This window comes from Hemicordylus capensis, chromosome 5 (genome assembly GCF_027244095.1).
Source record: "Hemicordylus capensis ecotype Gifberg chromosome 5, rHemCap1.1.pri, whole genome shotgun sequence".
Classification (NCBI taxonomy): Eukaryota; Metazoa; Chordata; class Lepidosauria; order Squamata; family Cordylidae; genus Hemicordylus; species Hemicordylus capensis.
In genome coordinates this window covers 120,298,629-120,319,522 of record NC_069661.1, presented here as the reverse complement: position 1 = coordinate 120,319,522, position 20,894 = coordinate 120,298,629, and positions in this window count along the sequence as shown.

Below are 20,894 nucleotides of genomic sequence, written 5' to 3'. Positions count from 1 at the left end.
GGCGACGTGGCAATGGATGCTGTCCTGTCACCTGGTACCCTATTAAGAATTAAGAAATGCCTGGCTAATGTCACTAGCTTCCAGCTATGTGCTTTTTTGCTTAGCCTCATTGGCTGGATTATGTGCATGATATCAGCAGGGCTTATTGAGTGGAGAGTGTGGCACGTTAGTAACAACTATGACGGCATTAGCATTATTTGGATAGGAATTGGGGAGACCTGTCATATCAATGATGCTCCCTCTATTGTCTTTGAGCCAGGTTACATGAACTGTACGAAATTCAGTGAGGAACACACCTTCCTCCCCAGGGAAATTTTTGTTGCCCAGAACCTCATGGCACTTGCCAGCATTGCAGGGGCAGTGGAAACAGGATTTCTATCAGTGGCCTTCTGGAACATGTATAAGAAGGGGAGACAGGGAAAACTTGTTTTCAACCTTTTTTTGATTGTAGGCATTATAAACACAGCAGCAGGAATTGGTGTGTTTACTCCAATTCTGTGGAATATGGTTTCAGTTCAGTTAGGTATGCCCATTTTCTTTCCTGAAGCTTTCCATTTGCCATCTCAGCTGGAGAACCAGTATCTTGGAGCTGCTCTTCCTATAGGATTGACTTCTGTCATTTGTCAGATGCTGAGTGGGTAGCTTATTCTGAGCAATAAATGTTTGCCACGCAACAACGTGTGTGTTGACATCTGAAACAGAGATAGGTAGGGAAACATCGGAAAGGGAAAGTGCAATTTGTCCACAATGTTCATCTTCCTTAATGCTTACGACTGAAAACTCAGGTCACTGCAATGCTGCTGTCATGGGGATTGAGAGTCCATCGGAGGTGGTCTGCATTGAAAACCCAGCTGTGATATTCCAAATGGATCATATGTCTGAAGACAGTGCAGACAACATTAACAATCCATTGGAACCTAGCCCATCATCACCCAAAACTCATATTATATATGTGATTCCATACAATGAATCATCAGGTCATGATGAATCTAAACCATCAGATTCTGATATCACCAGGTCATAAACTGTAAATATTTGAAAATTATATAAATCTTTGAAAGGGATAGTGGGTCTTTTTATGTTGCAAGAATATTTTTATTTGCTGTTGAGATAGTGTTTGTGCATTGGGGATCGTTTTGGGCTGTTAACGAAAGTGGTTATTTTCATGGTATAACCTACCATGTTTATAGTTCTATATTTCTAACCTATTATTAAAAATATTCACATATTTTAATCATATGACTGGTTTTTTTTCCCCTCATTAGTATGTCCCCAGGCCGCATAATTTTAGATAGATAGATAGATAGATAGATAGATACACACAGCTCACACTCCACAGAGCCTGGAAATTGGAAGTTAAGGCAGATGCCTTAATAGAAGTACCACATGGATCAGTAGAGAAGTTATAAAGTGTCACAAATTATACCTGCTTCCAATTTGTGACTGTAAAAGATGCTAGAGTCACTAATGTCTTCTCTAGTCTATAGTCCCTTCCAGTTCTGTTTTAAAGCCTCAGCTGGGTCAAGGAGTACCAGAGGATGATGAGAAGTAAGACGCTGCTTCCACAGGTGAACAGGGTCTCATGGTACCCCAGGCAGGGAGGCTAGGGCTCACATTTTGAGAGCTAACCCAGTTACCTGGACAAATGAGTGCACTCTCCATTACACTCTCATTTTCATTTGTAAAAAGGTAAACTATATAATGTGTAAAATGGCCTGCAAAACATTTCCAAATATACAGTTCTCACAGAATGCCTAAACAAGTGGGAAGCCAGTACATTGTATCCTTCCTCTGACAGAAAAGCAAATCAAGATAGAGCAAGAGAAGGAAAGGAAAATGCATTTTTCCAAGGTATGGGGAGGGCATCCATCACATGACAGGTATTACGTTACGTTCTGCATGCTTCGAGACAGGACCAATAGAAATTTAGCACATTGTTCACCTCCTTGGTAACTCCCTCTCCAGCTCCCAGTTCTGTCCTGTCTCGCTTCGCAGACAGAGCTATTTTGTTTGTGCTCAGCTTTTGATTGCCAGCTATCTCAATCTTCTGTGTGCAAGGGGGGGAAGGGAGTCTCTGATCTTCCCCTGTTTGCCTTTTTACGCCTTCTGCGCTCCGGTATTGTTACTCCCCGTCTACCCTTTCCTTACCCTCCTATTGTGTGGTCCAGTGTTGTGGCGAGTTTTCTCCTCCCTCCCCTCTTTTACCATGGAGTTGGCCCATACGGGCGATATGCTCAGAGGCTCCCTTTCAGAGGGACCTCTTTCAGAATCCCCGCAAACTCCCACAGTGTCGGGAAGTGGATCAGCGCAAGTGCAGGGCGCATTGGATGGGGCTATTTCTGCAGCCCAAGGGCAGCAACCACAGGCTGTTTCGGCCCCAATTAAACTTAAAGCTTCAAAGAAAACAAAGCATTTTGAGGAGGAGGGGGCCAAAAAGAAAAAGAAAAAGCGAGCGCCAGCGTCCTAACAGCAAACAACTGCAAATACAGGCAGTTGGAGCACAGCAGCTGCTCATAGAGGCAATGGCTGTTCCCGCCAAAGCCCCAACTGCCATTTTGAGCCCTGCCGCGAGTAAGCTTACTGTACCTGTTTCAGGGGATGGAGCAAATCAGCCTGGTTCCATGCCAGTGAGTCAACAGATGATGATGCAAGCAGCAGTATCTGCTAGTGGTAACGCAGAATCACTCATTTGTTGTTCCGGGGGTGGGTGGGTGATGTGCAAGACGGGATCTTAGTTATGGGACCTAATAATGAAAGAATTGCTTCTAACGAATTGCGCTGGTTGGGGGACTTTGTGAAGAAACAATGTTTGAGTTTATTTGGTCAACCTGCAGTATCTGGGTTACAGGCTGTATCCACGGTTATTGCCCCTGCTAACTCCTTGACAGGTGAGCTAGGCGACTCTGTTTTACCTAATCCAACCACACGCAGGCATAGGCGTCCTTCCTTTTCATCTTCCCCGGATTCCAGCCCGGTTAGACGGGCCATTCCCTTGGGGGAAAGGGCTATGTTTAAAAGACCATGTAAAAGGCACTGTCATAGGACAGAAAGTTTAGACCCTTATTCCTCGGATGAGGCGGGGCAAACTTTGAAACGTCCAACTCCCCATGTACCAGGGGGGCCAGTCGCAATAGCAGCACTTACTGGCAGTAATCCATTGGGGAATATGCAAATTCTCCCTGTGGTTCCGGCACCCACCCCAGTAACGGGTGTTCAGCCATCTGGACCCAGACACGAACCCCGACATTCTGATTCTTCTTCCTCAGATGAGGAAAAAGAATGTGAATTATCAGACGAACTTGATCTCCCTGAGAAACCTACTACAGTTAGGTTGTTTATGCCCTCAGAATTTGAATTCCTTTTAACCAAGGTTAAGAGAGCAATTAAAGACATCACACCCACTACAGATACACCTCAAGGTTCAAGTTTGGATAAGGAGGTTTTTCCTTCTACCCCAGTCTCAGTGGCTACAGTGCCTTTCCCCTCCTTATTTAAAGAGGTTATGTTGGCTGAATGGGGTGTACCGGTGGCAGCTAAGCCCGCCTTGTCATTTCTAAAAAACTTTACTCACTACCACCTGATATTATGTCTCTCCTAGCAGTGCCCATGGTTTATGCGCCTTCTTTCCATCTTTTGGAAATCCGAGCAATAGAGCCGATATAGTTGACAGAGACATGTGCTGGTGTATTCTACTTACTCTTCTTGGTCCCAAAGAAAGACGAAACCTGGCGCATGGTATTGGACCTGAAGCGGCTGAATCGGTTCGTGAAGAAGCGCAAGTTTCAGATGGAATCTCTGAGAACTATCAGGTTGGTTGTCCACCCAGAAAACTGGTTGGCCTCCATCGACTTATCAGAGGCTTATCTTCACGTTCTGATTCATCCAAACTCGTGCCGTTACCTGCGCTTCTCATACAAGCAGAGTTCTTTCCAGTACAGAGCCCTGCCGTTTGGCCTGACGTCAGCACCTCGCATCTTTACCAAACTCATGGTGGCGGTGATTGCCCGCATTTGCCAGGAGGGCATACATGCCTATCCATACTTAGACAACATGCTCATTCGATCGAGCAACTACAAGGAAGCGGTCAGGGATGTTCGGCACACATCATGGAAGATCACGGTTTTGTTATCAATCGATCCAAGAGCCACCTTCAGCCTTCTCAGCTCCTACAACATTTAGGGGTATTATTCAACACAGAAAAGGGTATGGTCTCACTACCCCAGGAGGAACGGCAGGAAAAGCTCACAAGTGTCATAAGACCATGGCTGTCCAGGAAAAAAGGAACCGTAATGGCCCTGGCTCAAATTTTAGGACCAATGATAGCTTGCCTGGAGTGCACTCCTTGGGCCAGATGGCATTCCAGAGCCCTTCAATAGTTCTTACTCCCTCACCAGCAGACCATCATGAAAAGGAGGCACAAATTGGTCAAGCTTCTGCTGAAGGTCAGGACCTCTCTTCATTGGTGGCTGTCACCAGCTATGGGGGAAGAACTTCTCCTGGAGATTCCTCAAAAAATCGTAGTAACAACGGATGCAAGCCTGTCGGGGTGGGGAGTGCATTGTCTATCCCTACATGCCCAAGGGGTATGGAACCAGAGAGACCTCCAATTCAACATCAACTGGCTCAAGCTCAAAGCAGTCTGCCTGGCCCTCCTTCAATTCCAAGATCTTGTGACAGGAGAGCATGTACTTGTCCGGACAGACAATGTTACGGCAAAAGCTCATCTGAACCACCAAGGCGGCAAGCGGTCACGGGCTCTGATGAGGGAAGCGGAACTGCTGTTCCAGTGAGTGGAATTACACTTGAAATCCATCTCGGCGGAACATCTTTCTGGGACGGTGAACGTGCAGGCCGACTGGTTGAGTCACCAGTGGTTGGACCCAGCAGAGTGGTCACTACACCCGGACACCTCAAACAGATTGTGCAGCTATGGGGACTTCCCCTGGTGGACCTATTTGCATCCCAGCAGAACAATCAGGTGCCCCGTTTTTTCTCAAGACATTGGTGCCACAATGCAGAACAGGTGGACGCTCTGGTGTCCCGATGGCCCTCAGGTCTTCTGTTTGCATTCCCTCCTATGGTAATTCTTGGAGCGGTACTCCACAAGTTAGTATACGAGAGGGCTGAGGTGGTTCTAGTCGCTCCTTATTGGCCAAGGAGGCCTTGGTTCTCCGACTTGATGGTGCTGTCAGTTCGTTCCTCATGGCCAATTCCTCTACAGGACGACTTACTAGTTCAGGGCCCCATGTTCCATCCAGATCCGGCATGGCTTCACCTTCACATGTGAAGGTTGAGCAGAAAGCACTAGAAATTAAGGGTTATTCCCATTCAGATCAGAATATCATCCTGGCGGCCAGGCGGGATTCTACAAAATGCATTTATCAAGTTACATGGAAGGCTTTTTGTACCTGGGGGAAGAAGAATAATGTGACACCACTTTCGGCAGGAGTTCCAGAGGTTCTGGCTTTTCTACAGGCAGGGGTGGATAAGGGCTTGTGCACTTCGACGTTGCACTGGCAAACTTTCGCTTTGGTGTCTGTTTTGGATTTATCTAATCAAGGCTCTTCAAACCTTCATCCCATATTCACCATTTCCTTAGGGGGTTAACAATCTGGCTCTGCCTGCAGTACACAGGTTTCCCACTTGGGATCTTAATAAGGTTTTGAATTCTCTTACCAAGGGTCCCTTTGAATCTTTGCGATCTGTTCCATTAAAGTTGTTATCTTTCAAAGTACTGTTTTTAGTTGTGATTACTTCTGCTAGGATTTCAGAACTAGCGGCATTATCTATTAGGGATGGACTATGCACCTTCCAGGAAGATTCTGTGGTTTTAAAATTGGACCCCACTTTTATACCGAAAAATAACTCAATTTTTCACAGGAGTCAAGTGATTGTCCTGCCATCCTTTTGTCCTTCACCCAAACACCATAAGGAACGGGCTTGGCACTCTTTGGATGTTAGGAGGGCACTTAAAATTTACGAAAAGCGAACTAAGTCCTTCTGTAAGTTAGATTCGCTTTTTGTATCCTTTCATCCTGCTACTTTGGGAGTTAAGGTTTCAACATCAACACTGGCCCTTTGGATTAGGGCTACTATTACCCTGGCCTACGAACCGATTGGTTTAACTACTCCTGTCGGCCTCACAGCCCATTCGACCAGGAGCACCTCGGCTTCAGCGGCTTTTTCAGCAAGAGCTCCATTAGAGGAAATCTGTGGCAATTTGGTCGTCAACTTCACCTTTTGTTAAACATTATAAGAGACCATCTTTCTATGAGACGCAAGTGGCAGTGGGAAGGTCGGGGTTGCAGAAGGTTGTATAGAGCAACCGCTACCCTTCTGTCTGATTGCTTGAGTATGTCCCTTCATGTGATGGATGCCCTCCTCATACCTTGGAAAAAGAAACATTGGTAGACTTACTGTGAAAGGTTCTTTTTCGGGTATGGGGAGGGCATCCAACCCACCCGCGGATGTTGAAGGGATCTTGTGGGCAGCGAGGCCACTCCCAGGGTGGCATGGTTTTACCTGTCCCTTTTTTGTTGCCTCACTACTTTTTCTGTAAACTTTATACCTTTACCTGCTTTATCTGATATTTTTTCCTGGCAAGACTTGTGTTTTAGTCTCTGAGCTGAGCAATTATTCCCTTGGTGGTGGTCCAGCTTCGCTCAACAGAACAGAACTGGGAGCTGGAGAGGGAGTTACCATGGAGGTGAACAACATGCTAAATTTCTATTGGTCCTGTCTCGAAGCATGCAGAATGTAATATAATACCCGGCACATGATGGATGCCCTCCCCATACCAGAAAAAGAACCCTTCACGGTAAGTCTACCAATGTTTCTTTCTGTGTTTTACTGCTGCCTTAGCCGGAACACCAAAAGTAAAAGTAATCTATGGGGTGGGGAGTGCCTACTGTCTTACTACTGTGACGTTATCCAATTAATATTGAAACTCCTATATTGCAAGCATATTACACTAGTGTTTCTGGTAGTTTCGCCGATGAATGTGATTAACTATTCAAAATGATAGAGGGGATAATTCGTTTCTAAACTAGAAAAGATAGAGATGATTTTCAAGTGCTATGAACTATGGATTGATGTTCTCAATAACCATGTGGAGGTTCTATATGCAAAGTACCCGCACACAAATCACCTAAATTGCATGCAGTTTAGAATCTCCCTGAGAAGAGGCCATGTTCCCTGTAGCGGAGATTCCCAGAAGTTGATGACTACAGCTCCCATCATGTTCAGCTGCAATGGCCTTTGACTGGGAATTATGGAGTTCTAGCCAACAATAGAAATGTGCACAAAATGGCTTTTGTGTTTTGTTTTCAACTGAACAAACTCAAAACATTTTGAGTGTTTTGGCCATAGGGAACAATGGGGAAACTCAAAACACCCCATTGTTCCCCATGGGTAGCTCCTAGGAGCACCAAATTGGATGTGGTGGTAGGGCATGAAGGGTGCTACTTACTACCCAACCCACAAAAGAAATGGGCAAGTGGGTGATTTTTAACATATTTTAACCTTCCCCCCTGGAAGGTTAAATGCGGACATCCCTGCAGCGGAGCCAGGGGAGCAGTGGAGTATGTTCTGCCACACCAGCGGCTCTGACACACATGCATCACATACCCCAGATCACCAGAAGGGCCCTCCAGAGCGCATTTCCAGCCAACGTTTGCTGATTGGGTTCATTTATTTCCCTTTCTGCAAGGACGGACACATGCCATGGAGCAAACCTCACACTGGAAAGCCATAGCAGACAGATATCTCACCACAACATCAGTGACCAGACTGAACCTCAAGTCTCCAGAAGGAAGGGCAGGCAAGCCTGGCAAGTCAACCAAGTTCTTCTGCCTTTGTCTTTCAGAGATCCAGCAAAAGCAAGCAGAACTGAATTTTGTGTGTGCACGTGTGCACACTCTGAGATTGAAAAAAGGAAACCACATGAGAGAAGTCTTCTTTCTTCTTTTTGTGTGTGCAGTAAGTTGGCATCAGGTAGGGCTGGGCCCTGACTGACAGCCTGCAGGCTGACTCATCATGGACCAATGTGCGTGACTGTTTGAGTGTGAATGTGTGTTTGGCTGTACTGTAGGAGAGCTAACAACAACAAAACAACCAACCAACAACCAAAGCAACCAACACAAAAGCCAGAGAGCAAAAAAAAACAAACCCATGCTGGCTGATGCACGGTGGCTTCAGATTGGAGCTGGCCCTGCACCAGTCCATCCTCATAAGCTTGGTGGTGCCAACACAAGCCAGTCATCAAGTCAAAGCAAAACCACCTGTGCTCCACAATGGCCTCCAATTGGTGCTAGCCCTGGGGTGCGAGTCCATCATCATGGGCCGGTGGCGTGCATGCATGTCTGTTTGTGTCAGCAGCACTAAATGGCAAACTGTGACATATTTGGGGTTGTCCAGAATGAGCTGGTGTTGCAGCGGGTGGGGTTAAGCATGAGTCACTGACCTTCCACATCCAGCTCGCGGTAGCCCAGCAGGAGGAAGTTGGCCTTCAGAAGACCAGCTGCTCTCCCAAGCCAGCATCAAAATGCAAGCAATGGGGTGTCACGACATCCCCAAGCCATGGAGAACACCCTCTTACTATGAAGAGTGAGGAACTTTCCAGCAACCATTGCCAAGTCCAGCCAGACTTGGTGACATGTTGCCCAAAACTAGACGAGATCCGTCTCAGGGTCCGCCACCACCAGTTCCTACAGATACTGCAGAACACTCTGCTCAGCACTAGTGTAGGGAGCAGTTGGCACCAGAGGCACTCTTATCCCTGGACCTCCAGGCTGACGTTCAGGGCCTCCACAGCCCCTGGGGCCCCCCCGAAATCCTCTTTAGTCTGTCCCGGGTGCTGTGGTTACCCAGCCGAGCATGATGATGCTCAGTTTGCAGGGGAGGCAGAACCTCCAAAGGCCTTTAGGTGCTGGCTCCAAAATTACCTTGTCAGCACCTCCCATACTCCTGGGAAGGCACCAAGGCACCTCTGTTTAAACAACAGGATGGAACAAATGAGTGGAACCGCTGACTGCATTGGCGCTGCCAAGGACACCACGATGCTGGACTGGGAAGTGATGCTGATGCTGGGCATGGACTGTGCACTAGAATAGGTGTTCCAGCACCCTCCTCCTAGGACTGAACCAGCCTCCTCTCCTGTTCCTCACCACACTCTCTCACCAGGAGGGCCCACCACTCATGCAGCACTTCAGGACTGACTGCATTGCCCTCCATATTTAGGTCACACAGGCAGGCCAAAACATGCTCTGCCAATTGACCCAATTTGATGCTGAGACACACCACAACTCCAGCCCTCAGCCGAATTGTCAGGGCACATTCCTCCCCAGTGGTCAGATTGGTCTGGAGCTCACCCACTGTCTTCTCCAGGAAAGGAGCAGCGGGAAAAGCCTGGCTCAGACCTGCTGTCTCAGCACACAAGCCAATCATTGCAAGGAAGACTGGCTTGAGTGTCAAGACCAACTCAGAAATGAGGTTCCAGTCCACGGTGGATAGGTCACACATTCCCAACGCACAGTTCCTCGCCAGGGCATGCATGGCCACCTCTTACTCCTTCAGGCACTGGAGCAAGAGCAGAGTGGAGTTCCACCACATCTCAGCATCCACAGGGATAATGTGAAAAGGTAGGCCAAGCTCATGCTGTCGCTAACAGAGCATCTACCTACCCTTCTCACTGTGGTGGAAATAGGCTGTGATCTTGTGGCAACTTGTCCTCAAGGGCAGCTGGTACTAAGTGCTTTGATCCCTGAAAAGGGAACAATCCCATCTCTATACCAGGCAACATTCATGTACTGTTCATGGGGATAAGTAGTGATGATTAACATCACACTTGTATCAAGGAGAGATAATTTTCACATCTGGGTGAAATAACTTCTCCATCTTGAAACATCCCACCAAATGTTGTAGAAGAATAATCCTGTCCAGCATCACAGCTGGTGAATGACCCAAGTCTGCAGACTGATGTAGCAACAGATTTGCACCAACTAAGAAGATCTTCTTACATCTCAGTCATTTGACATGATGAAGGGTTGAAGTCCTCACTGTGACAATTCAATTTCTTAAAGAGATATTATAAGCATTAAGGAAATATTGAACAATCTACACATGGGCAACAAAGCCACATGCCAAGCCTAGAAAAGAGAACCTAACACTTTTACACAACTGTAACTAGTAATTAAATACACAGCTGTAGTAATCTAAGGGAGCTAAGGTAAAGTGTGCCGTCAAGTCAATTTCGATTCCTGCTGCCCACAAAGCCCTGTGGTTTTCTTTGGTAGAATACAGGAGGGGTTTACCATTGTTTCCTCTGTATGAGATGATGCCTTTCAGCATCTTCTTATATCGCTGCTGCCCAATATAGTACCAGCGGGGATTCGAACCGGCAACCTTCTGCTTGTTAGTCAAGCATTTCCCTGCTGCACCACTTAAGGTGACTATACTATGCTAAATCTGTACCAATTGGAGTGCCTTCATAGCTGGTAATTGTCACGGGTGCCAAAATAAAGTAACTTAAGACATAGACATGCCACCACCAGGAATAATAGCCAGTGTAATGGCATGATACGCATACTGTCATGGTAGCATCTCATCCCAATGTCACAACTTTGCTGGTGGAGTGGCTAAAACAGGGTGGCATTTGGTGAATGTACAGTGTCTGACCAGAGTGGGATGTCTGGAGCCTTGGCTGAACTTGAGTGACTTGTGCTGGCTGTGTTCTCCCTAGTCCCATCCTGGACGAATGGTGGAGCCTAGTTGCATCTTCGCCAGGTAATCCGGTGACTCATTATGAGCTATAAGAGGAGACAGATTTCTTTTAAAAATTCAAATAATTTTTAAAAATAAATAAATAAAAAGAAAACAAGGTTTTCATAATTGTGGAATGGTCCCCAGGAACACCTCTACGTGCCCTTGTCCAAACTTGACATTAAGAGTAAATTGGAGGGTCCATAATACAGTGACTGAGCCTAAGACGCCAGGTTCAATCCCGAGCATCTCCAATTAAAAACGTCTTCCAACGAGCACAGGGTGATGTGAATTGGACTACCCTATTTCACCTTGATCTTCAAAAGCATTCTATAGAGCAGGTGAAACTAAGAGAAAAAGAAAGGAAGATATTTTAAAGAAAGAAAGCATCTGGGGTGCAATGTTAATAGGAAAAAGGATAAAGGGTAGGGAAAGGAGAGATGTCATTTGGCACTCTGCTACAGGCAGCAAAATGATGTGGGCCAGCACACAAAAAACTTAGTCTTTGTATAGTTGGGCCTATAGAGTTTAATAAGGAAGTAGGTGGTTTCTTAAAAAGAAATAGAGGGGGGGGAAGAAAAGAGAAAAAGTATGGGATAAAGACGAAAGTTTCCTTTCCATCTTTGTAACCTCATACAAAAAAGTATATTAGAGCCCTCCCTTACTCTCTTCCACTTTTTACAAGGCACTTCCATTTTGCTTCCTTCTGTCTTCACTTTCTCATTTTCTTCCTTCCTTCTTTGTTATTCTCTTTCGCTGTCTGTCTATTTCTTTTGTATTCATTCTCCTTTCCCCTTCTATCTTTCTCCCTTTCTTTCTGTTAGAAAATGCTGAACTAATAGGATGCTCATGGGTGGATATAGGCTGCAGCTCCACAACAGGAAAAAAGTTTAGAATAAATCTTCAAACACACACAAAACATTTATAGCCCTCTTTATAGCTTTTACATCCAAGACAGATCACAAATCCTGGTTAAAACATTACAACAAATCAAATTTTGTTGTAATAAATAGAGAAAATCGATTAAAAAGAGAAAATCACTCCAAATATAAACAATTCATTATCCTGCACGACTCATTGATAGTAATCTTGATAAATTTAACATGAACCTATAATGTCACAAAGGATGTCTGAAGATAAAAAATGTAAACTTGCATATCAAAATGGCATTTCTGAAATGATTCATACTGGAATTCTGAGAACATCCAAATTCCATCAGTTTACGGTAGAGTCGATACATTATGCCAAACTCTGGCAGAGTGTAAAGAGCTCAGCAAACATATGGCTGTTCTGGAGGAAGTATAAGCAGTAAAGGCCAGAGTGATGTGGTTCAAGAAGGTCACACAACCAGCAGAGCCTGTTGATTTTGTAATCTCAGGGAGGTTACAAACTCCAGCCAGCATGCCTGAAATTATTGGAAAGGTAGATGGAAGAAGAAGATGGTTTCCATGTTGTCTTCTTTCAGCATTGCTAATATTTAGGGCCAGACAAATACACTGTGGGTATATTCTATAACCACAATCAAATCATTGAATATTTATTTTAAAAATTATATCTCACCTTTCTTGGAACCTGATTCAAGGTGACTAACAGCAGATAAGAATTAAAAACATTAAACAGTATAGATAAAATTCAAAAACAAAATACCATTGGTGGAGAAAAAGAGAAAAACTCTTACACATGTTGAAGGAAGGCCAACTGAAACAAATAGATTTTCAACAACTTTCAAAAACTATACAAAAAGGAAGCCAGACAGATCTAGGGAGTGTGTTCCAAATCACAGAGAAGGACATCTCACACATGGCCACCAGATATACAATATACAAATACAAAAACTATACAGGGATAAACCAATTGAAGGATGCTTCATGACAAAGAATGTTTTTTTCATGGCTATCACACTTTAATTTGCCCACTCCATACGATCAAGTAGAGAGGGTTTTCTGCATGTTTCACCTCCAGTAGAGATCCATTTTAATATCAGATAGTTTTTATTTTTAGCTAAATGATTGTTTTTAATGAAAGGCGGTATATAAATCTAACAATAAATAAATAAATAAATAGAAATTGCATTTTTCCCCTAGGGCAAATAATAAGTGTGGAGAGCTTGATCCAGATCAGGACCATGGTATAGCAGAGAGTTCTCCCTAATCCCACCATAGGCCCAATCTGGATAAAGACCTTTGCATGTGCTAGCTATAGCGGGGGGGAAGCAAGCACACCTGAGTTGATGACATTATTAAAGTCATGTCTCATTTGGTCCTAGATGATAGAGGGAAATGCTGTCAAAGTCTTGTCATTGCCAATTATAAATAGCCGAATCACAGAAGTCTACCTTCGGAAAACATGATGTATTCCCTCCCCCCAACACACACACACACAATCGTGCATTTCAGGCCCACGATCCAGATCAGGACTCTGGTGGAGAGTAGGATAAAACCCCTCATCCCCTTTTGAGGTCCTGAGGATTGTGCAGCCCTCCTTTAGAAGGAAGGAGAAGTCAACAAAAATTGTTGCTTCCCCACTACCCTGATGCAGTTTGTCCTGTTAGGTTGCATTCTCACTGCACTGGTGCAGTCTTTGAGCACTCTGAAGCAGGAGTAGACAAACGTGGTTCTCCAGCTGCTGCTGAACTACAACTCCCATCATCCCCCACTGCTCTAAAGCATTATATCTATGCTATCTATTATAACAGCCGCTTCTGTAGTTTGTATCCCTCTCCCCAGAGCCCTGTAGCCATTATTTACTGAATAATTCTAGCATGAGTTGTGTTATTAATTATTATTATTTGTATTATTAATCCCTAACTTCTGGGCACTTTGGACTGGGCTCAGCAATTGGTCTGCTTGGGGAATATTTGCAGTAGGAGACCAAATTCTTTCCTCTATATTCCTGTTTAGACCCTCAATAAATTAAATTGGCCGTTTTGAAGTTTTTCTGCCTACTTGCTACCTTAAGTCTCGAAACAGAGCCACTATAGTCTTTTTTGATACAACCCATCTTAGTGTTTATAAGGTGGTAGAACTTGTGGAACTTATCAGCCAGCTTGCCAAGGTCAGCGTATGAGTATAGCCCTGCTTTATTAGACTTTGGAAAAGTTCCCATTTGGAGGTACATTTTCAAATGCATAAACCTCACTTGGTAAAATACCACAACCTTCTAGCAACTTCTAAAGCAGAAAAAAAAGTCCTTACCCTCACCTCATACATCAACATAAATCTAGCCTGTATCACCATTTATGTCTCCTTCCTTGGCAGTTGAGCAGACACTCTGTGGTAATTGCTAAATTTCTCATCTCGTGGGAGCCCTTCATAAGGACTGCTACTGTACCAGGGCAGCGAAGCCTGTTTCTATCTTATTGGGAGTTTGCCAGAAGGGAAAAGGGGGTTCTCTAATATTTGAAAAATGACTGCCATGAATAACTCTGGAGATCCTCAGCTTGCTTTTCCATCTCTCAGGCCCTGATCTTTTTACAAAAGAGAACAAAGCTAGGAGACCAGGCCATCGCTCAGTGATAAAGCACCTGCTTTGCATGCTGGAGTTCCCAGCTTCAGTCCTGGCATCTCAAGTTAGAGCTGACAAAGATCCTAGAGAGTTACTTCCAGTCAGTGTAGACCAGGGATTTCCAACCGTGGGTCCCCAGATATTGTGGGACTACAACTCCTATCATCCACATAATGGGAATAATGAAAATTTTAGTCCCATAACATCTGGGGATCCAAGGTTGGGAACCTTTGGTATAGACAACACTAAGCTAAATGTAGCATGGTCTGAATCAGAAGGTGACTTCCTATATGCCCTAAGCTTCCTGTTTGATACAGCTGATTCCAGTCATATTTGGGTGGAGGAATATACAAGTCACACTTTTCAAAGGTAGCTCACACTTTTACTTGGGTTGGGTGGGATGCAGCTTGTGTATTATTTTATTTTAGAGCACACGCTTCAAACCCCATATTTTCCATTCTTTGTGTCCAGTTTTCATTTGCAACAGCAAAGAAACCTAAGTCTGTGGATCTGCTTTCTTTGCTTTCATTTATCAATTATCATCACTAACTCTTGTAAGGCTCCAAGCCGTGTTCCTGGCCTTTCTTGGACCCAGAATTATAGGATGGGAACAGACAAGGCCAGTCTCAGAGTAGGCCAGGGAAGAAGGTTATTTCATCACCTCAGCCCTTCTCCTGGCTTGCTGTGGCCAGCTGGTTCCCTCTGCAGGGGAATTTCTGACTCCCATGCTCAAAATCAGCCCTCATTATCAGCTGCCTTGGCTTTAAATGCCCCGGTACAAAGTTGACAGGGCTTAAAGCCTGCTCCAAGCCCTCTCACTGCCTGGTCTCACTTCCTGCTTCCTACCATGCCCAACATGGCTGCCCCCCTGGAGCTGTTCCCTGCAGCTCTCTCTGCCTCGCCTGCTCAACCCCTCCGGGACCTGACCAGCCTGAAACCATTTCACCCCTGCTTCCTTCAGGGCAAGTCAGAAGCCCCCAAAGAGGAATACAGCGCTCTCTGCTGGACTCCACAGGGCCATGCAGCACTCAGGTAAGGTGGCATCCCAACAACTCTTCTGTCTCTCTTCTTCCTCTGTTCTCTCTCCAGTGTCAAACTTGAGATTGTCATCTTCTTTTGTTCTTCTTGCTTATGTTGTTAAATGCCATGGTATCCCAGAAACTATTGTGGTGTTATCAGTTGATGAAATAGTCACCTTTGATTTAATCCTCTCTAATAAAACGCTTGGTGTCCGTCCGTGGACGGGCACCAAGCGTGTGTTCGTGCCTCCCTGCCCTGTTCTGCGCCTGCGCGAAGCGCAGGCGCAGAACAGGGCAAGGGAGACACGCTCGCCGGTACCCGGCGGACATCTTGGGCGGCCAGAAGCGGCTGCTCAGAAGAAGCGGGAAGAGGCGGCGAGGGAAACGGCGGGGCCAGAAGCGGCCGCCGCGAAGATAGGAAAGAGGCGGAGGGGAAAGAGGCGGCGGGGGAAGCCAGCCGAGGTGGTGGCGGAGCCGCCGCCGAGGCCTGGCGTCGCCGCTAAAGCCGGCCAGGGGGAAAACTTTGGGGCCCGACTTCCCCACACTAGAGCCCGACATCCCCGCACCCCCCCCCATGAACAAGGGCCAACATGGCCCAGGAAAATGCCACCGCGGCGGCCGCCGCCAACCGCCCTCCCAATAGCCCGATCCCGCCTTCCCCGCTCCCCCACACATGAACAAGGGCCAACATGGCCCAGGAAAATGCCTCTGCGGCCGCCGCCGCCAACCGCCCACCCAGCTGCCCGAGACCTCCTTACCCAAAGAAGAACCAACCCCGACGACCGAGGAAAAAGGAGCTCACAAAAAGAGCTCCTCTCTCGGCAAAGACACTGCCCAGACTGCCGCTGGGCGTCCTTTACGCCCAATGTAACAGTCCGGGAAGAGGCTTGCCCGAGAAATGAGCTCTGCTTGCGAGCTCCTTTCTCCGTCGCGTTCAAAACAGTGAGTAAAGTTGCCAGGTTGGGGGGGGGGAGCGCAAGACTCCTCTGGGCAGGGGAGAGGGGGAGAGGGGGGAGGGCAAGTGGGGGAGGGGGAGGGCAAGAGGGAGGGTTGGAGGGGGGAGGGCAAGAGGGAATGGGGCAGGGAGGAGGGCAAGAACGAGTGGGGCAGGGGGGAAGAGGGAGGGCCAAGAGGGAGTGGGTCAGGGTGGAGGGGCAAGAGGGAGTGGGGCATGGGGAGGGGAGAGGGCAAGAGGGAGTGGGGCAGGGGGGAAGAGGAAGGGCAAGAGGGAGTGGGGCAAGAGGGAGTGGTTCAGGGGGGAGGGGGGAGGGCAAGAGGGAGTGGGGCAGGAGGAGGGGAAAGGGCAAGAGGGAGTTAGGCAGGGGGAGGGGGAAGGGAAGGGCAAGAGGGAGTAGGGTGGCAGGAGGGACTGGGGCAGGAGGCTGACAGGAAGGGGAGGGTGTGAGCGGGGTGGGAGGGGGAGGAAGAGAGGCCAGAGTGTGGGGCAGGAGGGAGGGTGGGACAGGAGAGACAAACAAACACACACACACACACACACACAAAGAAAAAAAAGATGAAGAACACATAAAGGGGGGTAAAAAGGCTAGCGCCCGTTGTTATAACGGGCTTAAAAATACTAGTTGCTTAATAATGACACTGATGTTTCCAGAGCCAACCAAGACTATTTCTTAAGTGGGTGCTAGCGGACAGGTGATGTTTCTTGAGTTAGCACTGATAGTTCATGGCTCCCAAGCTTGGACAATCCTCATGTGCTCAAGTGGGTGCTGTGGAAGCAGTGGAATGTAGCCAACAAAGGGGACAGAAGCTGTTTAAACAGGATTTTCTAGCACATAGAGATGATTCAGATTATCCACCCTCAAACACAATTAAAGGACATGCCGCAAGCACGTCCTAGGGTGATGGGGCAAGAATGTTCACACAGTGGCTCCGATGTTATCACATGTTGGGGTGATTGGGGGGCAGTGTTCATGTGAATGGACCTATTTGCTAACTCATCATTAGGCTACTCAACATTTGAGGCTGGTTCATATGAACTGATGGCTTCCTCCCATCATAAACACATGAACTCACATTGTTAATTGCATTTTGATCTCTTCATAATCTATATGATAATATATTTTAGTCAGCAATTTGGTGTGAATTTTCTGTGAGAATTGTACATGGAATTTTTCACAATCTCTGCATTTGAACAATTATTGCTATTTATTTTTACATTTTAAAATATATATATACACCATAATATGTGTCATTTGCATGTTAAGCTGTGGCATTTGATTATGATATTGAGAATATTTTGAAACTTTGTTTTTGAGATTTTTTTGTTATATTTGTATTTTTAGACTGCCTTTTGTCACATAGATCCCAAGGCTAATCTTTCAGAAAATTAAAGCATATAAATTAACAACCAGTAAAATATATATTACAATTTATCACCCTTATACTTTATGCTGGTCTGTGACCATAATAAAGATTGATTGATTGATTGATATATTACAGTTTGGTCAGTTTAAATTGTTGTATTTGGAGATTCTTCTTTAAAGAGTATCTCAGCAGATATTTTATTTATTTATTTGATTGATTGATTGATTGATTGATTGATTGATTTATATACCGCCCTTCCAAAGTGGCTCAGGGTGGTTTACAATTAAAACAAACCATTAAAACAATAAAGAGCTGGAACAAATTAAAAACAATATAACAACAATTAACAATTTAAAAACATTTTAAAACAACAATTAAACTATTGTGATTAAAAGCCCCCAAATCGGGTTAGAATATTAAAACAGATTTTAAAACCTTCGAAAGCCAGGCCAAACAAATACGTTTTAAGGGCTCTCCTGAAGGCTAATAGATAATTCAAATTGCGGATTTCCGCAGGGAGCGCATTCCACAGCCCCGGAGCAGCTACAGAGAAGGCCTGCCTCCGAGTCGCCACCAGATGAGCTGGTGGTAACTGGAGACGAACCTCCTCAGATGACCTTAATGTGCGATGGGGATCACGCAGAAGAAGGCGAGATAGTCTGATTTTGGATTATGTGAGTCTGTTTATATCTCTGTTTTCCTGAAAACTCATGAAAGGGTTGTTCCTCTGAAGGAAAGAAGTTCTAGGGTAATGACTGAAAGCCTGATAAGAGGAAATGATGGATAAGGAAGTGGAATGGGCAATGGAAGAAGTGGTAGATGATTGCTTTTATGTATAATTTATAGCCCACTGTTACATTAACCCAGCTGCCATATGGGGAAACTTTTACATAGACTTCTGACACTGGGCAAGATTAAATTAGAAGAGAGACAGATATTTTGCAACTCTAAGTGAAACCAAAGTTTCCCTTGGAAGAACTTCCATCCTTTCAAGAGTATGACAAAAAGAGGTGGGTCTTTTAAACCTTGGCCTGCTATCCTATAGAGAAAGATCTGTTAGTGCTGTGAGCTTAAGCAAGTATTACATTTTCTGAAGCAAAGAGAACATCAGTCTCTCCAATTTCTCAGATACTGAAGAATTTGATGTGAACATCAGAGAGGGAAATTATGACACTGGGCAATTTCATACTAGCTATGTAGTCCAAAATTGCCAGCCTTTATTCACTCATTTTTGCAGAGAGGTCAGATATTGTTAGCTCATTGCATTCCCATGTTTTCTGAGTTGTAGTACTGTGTTTTTCCCAACCTGTCCCCCCCCCCCCGGATGGCTTGAAAAGGGGATTAGGCCAATTCATGGAAGACAAGTCTGCCAAGGGCTACTAGTATTGATGTCGATAGGGCAGGCTTCCTTCAGGTTCAGAGGCAGGATGCAGGGGGGACACAGCAGGAGAGAGGACATGGCATGCCTTCATCTCTTGCCTGTGGATTTCCCAGGGGCATCTAGTGGGCCACTGTGGGAAACAGGATGCTGGACTAGATGGGCCTTGGGCCTGATCCAGCAGGACTGTCAATGTGATCTAGTATGTTCTGCCTTTGACCAGAAAAGAAATACTAGCTTGTGTGGTGTGGACTGGCAAAGAACTTATGAACTGGCTTGCACACCCTTCCTAGATTACACTTTTCAGCCCGTGTTTTTGTTGTTGTTGTGTGTTTTTAAATGTCTTTAGAGTGTTATTCGGCTTGAGGGAACTTCAGTGAAACTGGACTGTGAGTCAGGTTGGCAAAACTGGACTGCCATCCCGGTAATAAACATGCATAGGATCATGTTCTCGTTCTCTCTCTCTCTCTCTCTCTATCTCTCAGGTCATACACACAATCAAAAACTGTCTTCTGCCCAGGTTTGGGAGCTGTGTGTGCTCCCATTTTTCGGTTGTGTGGAAGCAAGGTAGGAGGAAAAGCTGCCTGGGTTTTCCTCCTACCTTGCTTCCACACAAATAAAAATTGGGAGCACACACAGCTCCCAAACCTGGGTAGAACACAGTTTTTGATTGTGTGACTGTCCACTCCCTCCCTCCCACCCTTACACACACACACACACACACACACACACCAGCATGAACTTCTATCCACCTGTCTTTGCCACCTCGTATGTCTCCCCTCCAGTCAGGAAGCCAGCCTTGTGCATGAGACTTTGACTGTCTCCTCATCTGCAACAATGGAGAAATGTGCTTTGAGTTGACTGGTGGGAGAGGAAAGGTCCTTCTCCATTTCTCTCCCATACACTTCTCCAAGGTAGCAGCCAAGGGAATAAGCAGGGATCTATGCACAGATCTGGCCATTGTTGTACAGCAGTGAAGAAATGTGCAGCAGCAGAGAAATGTGCTTGGCATTGAGTGGAAGAGGGAAGGACACAAATCACATCAGGCTACCATCTTGTCTTAGCTCAGCAAACTCACTTGTGTGCCATGGGGACAGGACAGGTCTCTGGTAAGCAGAAACCAAGTTTTTGGGGGGAAAGGAAAGGTCATGTATTAAACAACATGAGAGGAACATAGGAAGCTGCCATATACTGAGTCAGACCATAAGTCCATTTAGCTCAGTATTGTCTTCACAGACTGGCAGCGGCTTCTCCAAGGTTGCAGGCAGGAATCTCTCTCAGCCCTTATCTTGGAGATGCCAGGGAGAGAACTTGGAACCTTCTGCTCTTCCGAGCGGCTCCATCCCCTGAGGGGAATATCTTACAGTGCTCACACATCAAATCTCCCATTCATATGCAACTAGGGCAGACCCTGCTTAGCTAAGGGGACAAGTCATGCTGCTACCACAAGACCAGCTCTCCTCTCTAGTGATGCCCCTAAGAGGGGGAAGCCTCTTCTTTGTTCTTATCATCCAGTTCTCAGAGAAATGCTGCTACTAAACACAGACACGCAATTTAGCTGTATGGCTGACAGCTATTGATACTTATAACAGTTAATAGCTGTACATTTCTATAAATGCTCCCCCTCCCAACCAGTCAGAAGAATTTCATCTTAACTGATTCCAGTTACTGGAAAGCAACAGCAAGAGAGGGCTCTTTGCCTCCATGTCCTGCTTATGGGTTTCCCAGAGGCCTCTGGCCTCTGGTAGGCCACCATAGGAAACAGGATGTTGGACTAAATGTCAGTCTGCTCAAACAGAGCTCCCCTTATGTTTTGATGTGCTGATGATAAGGGCTCTGTGGACAGTTATCTCCAGATACTTTCAGACTCTGGAAGTAAAGCAGAGTAATTTTTTCCTAAATAAATATATCCT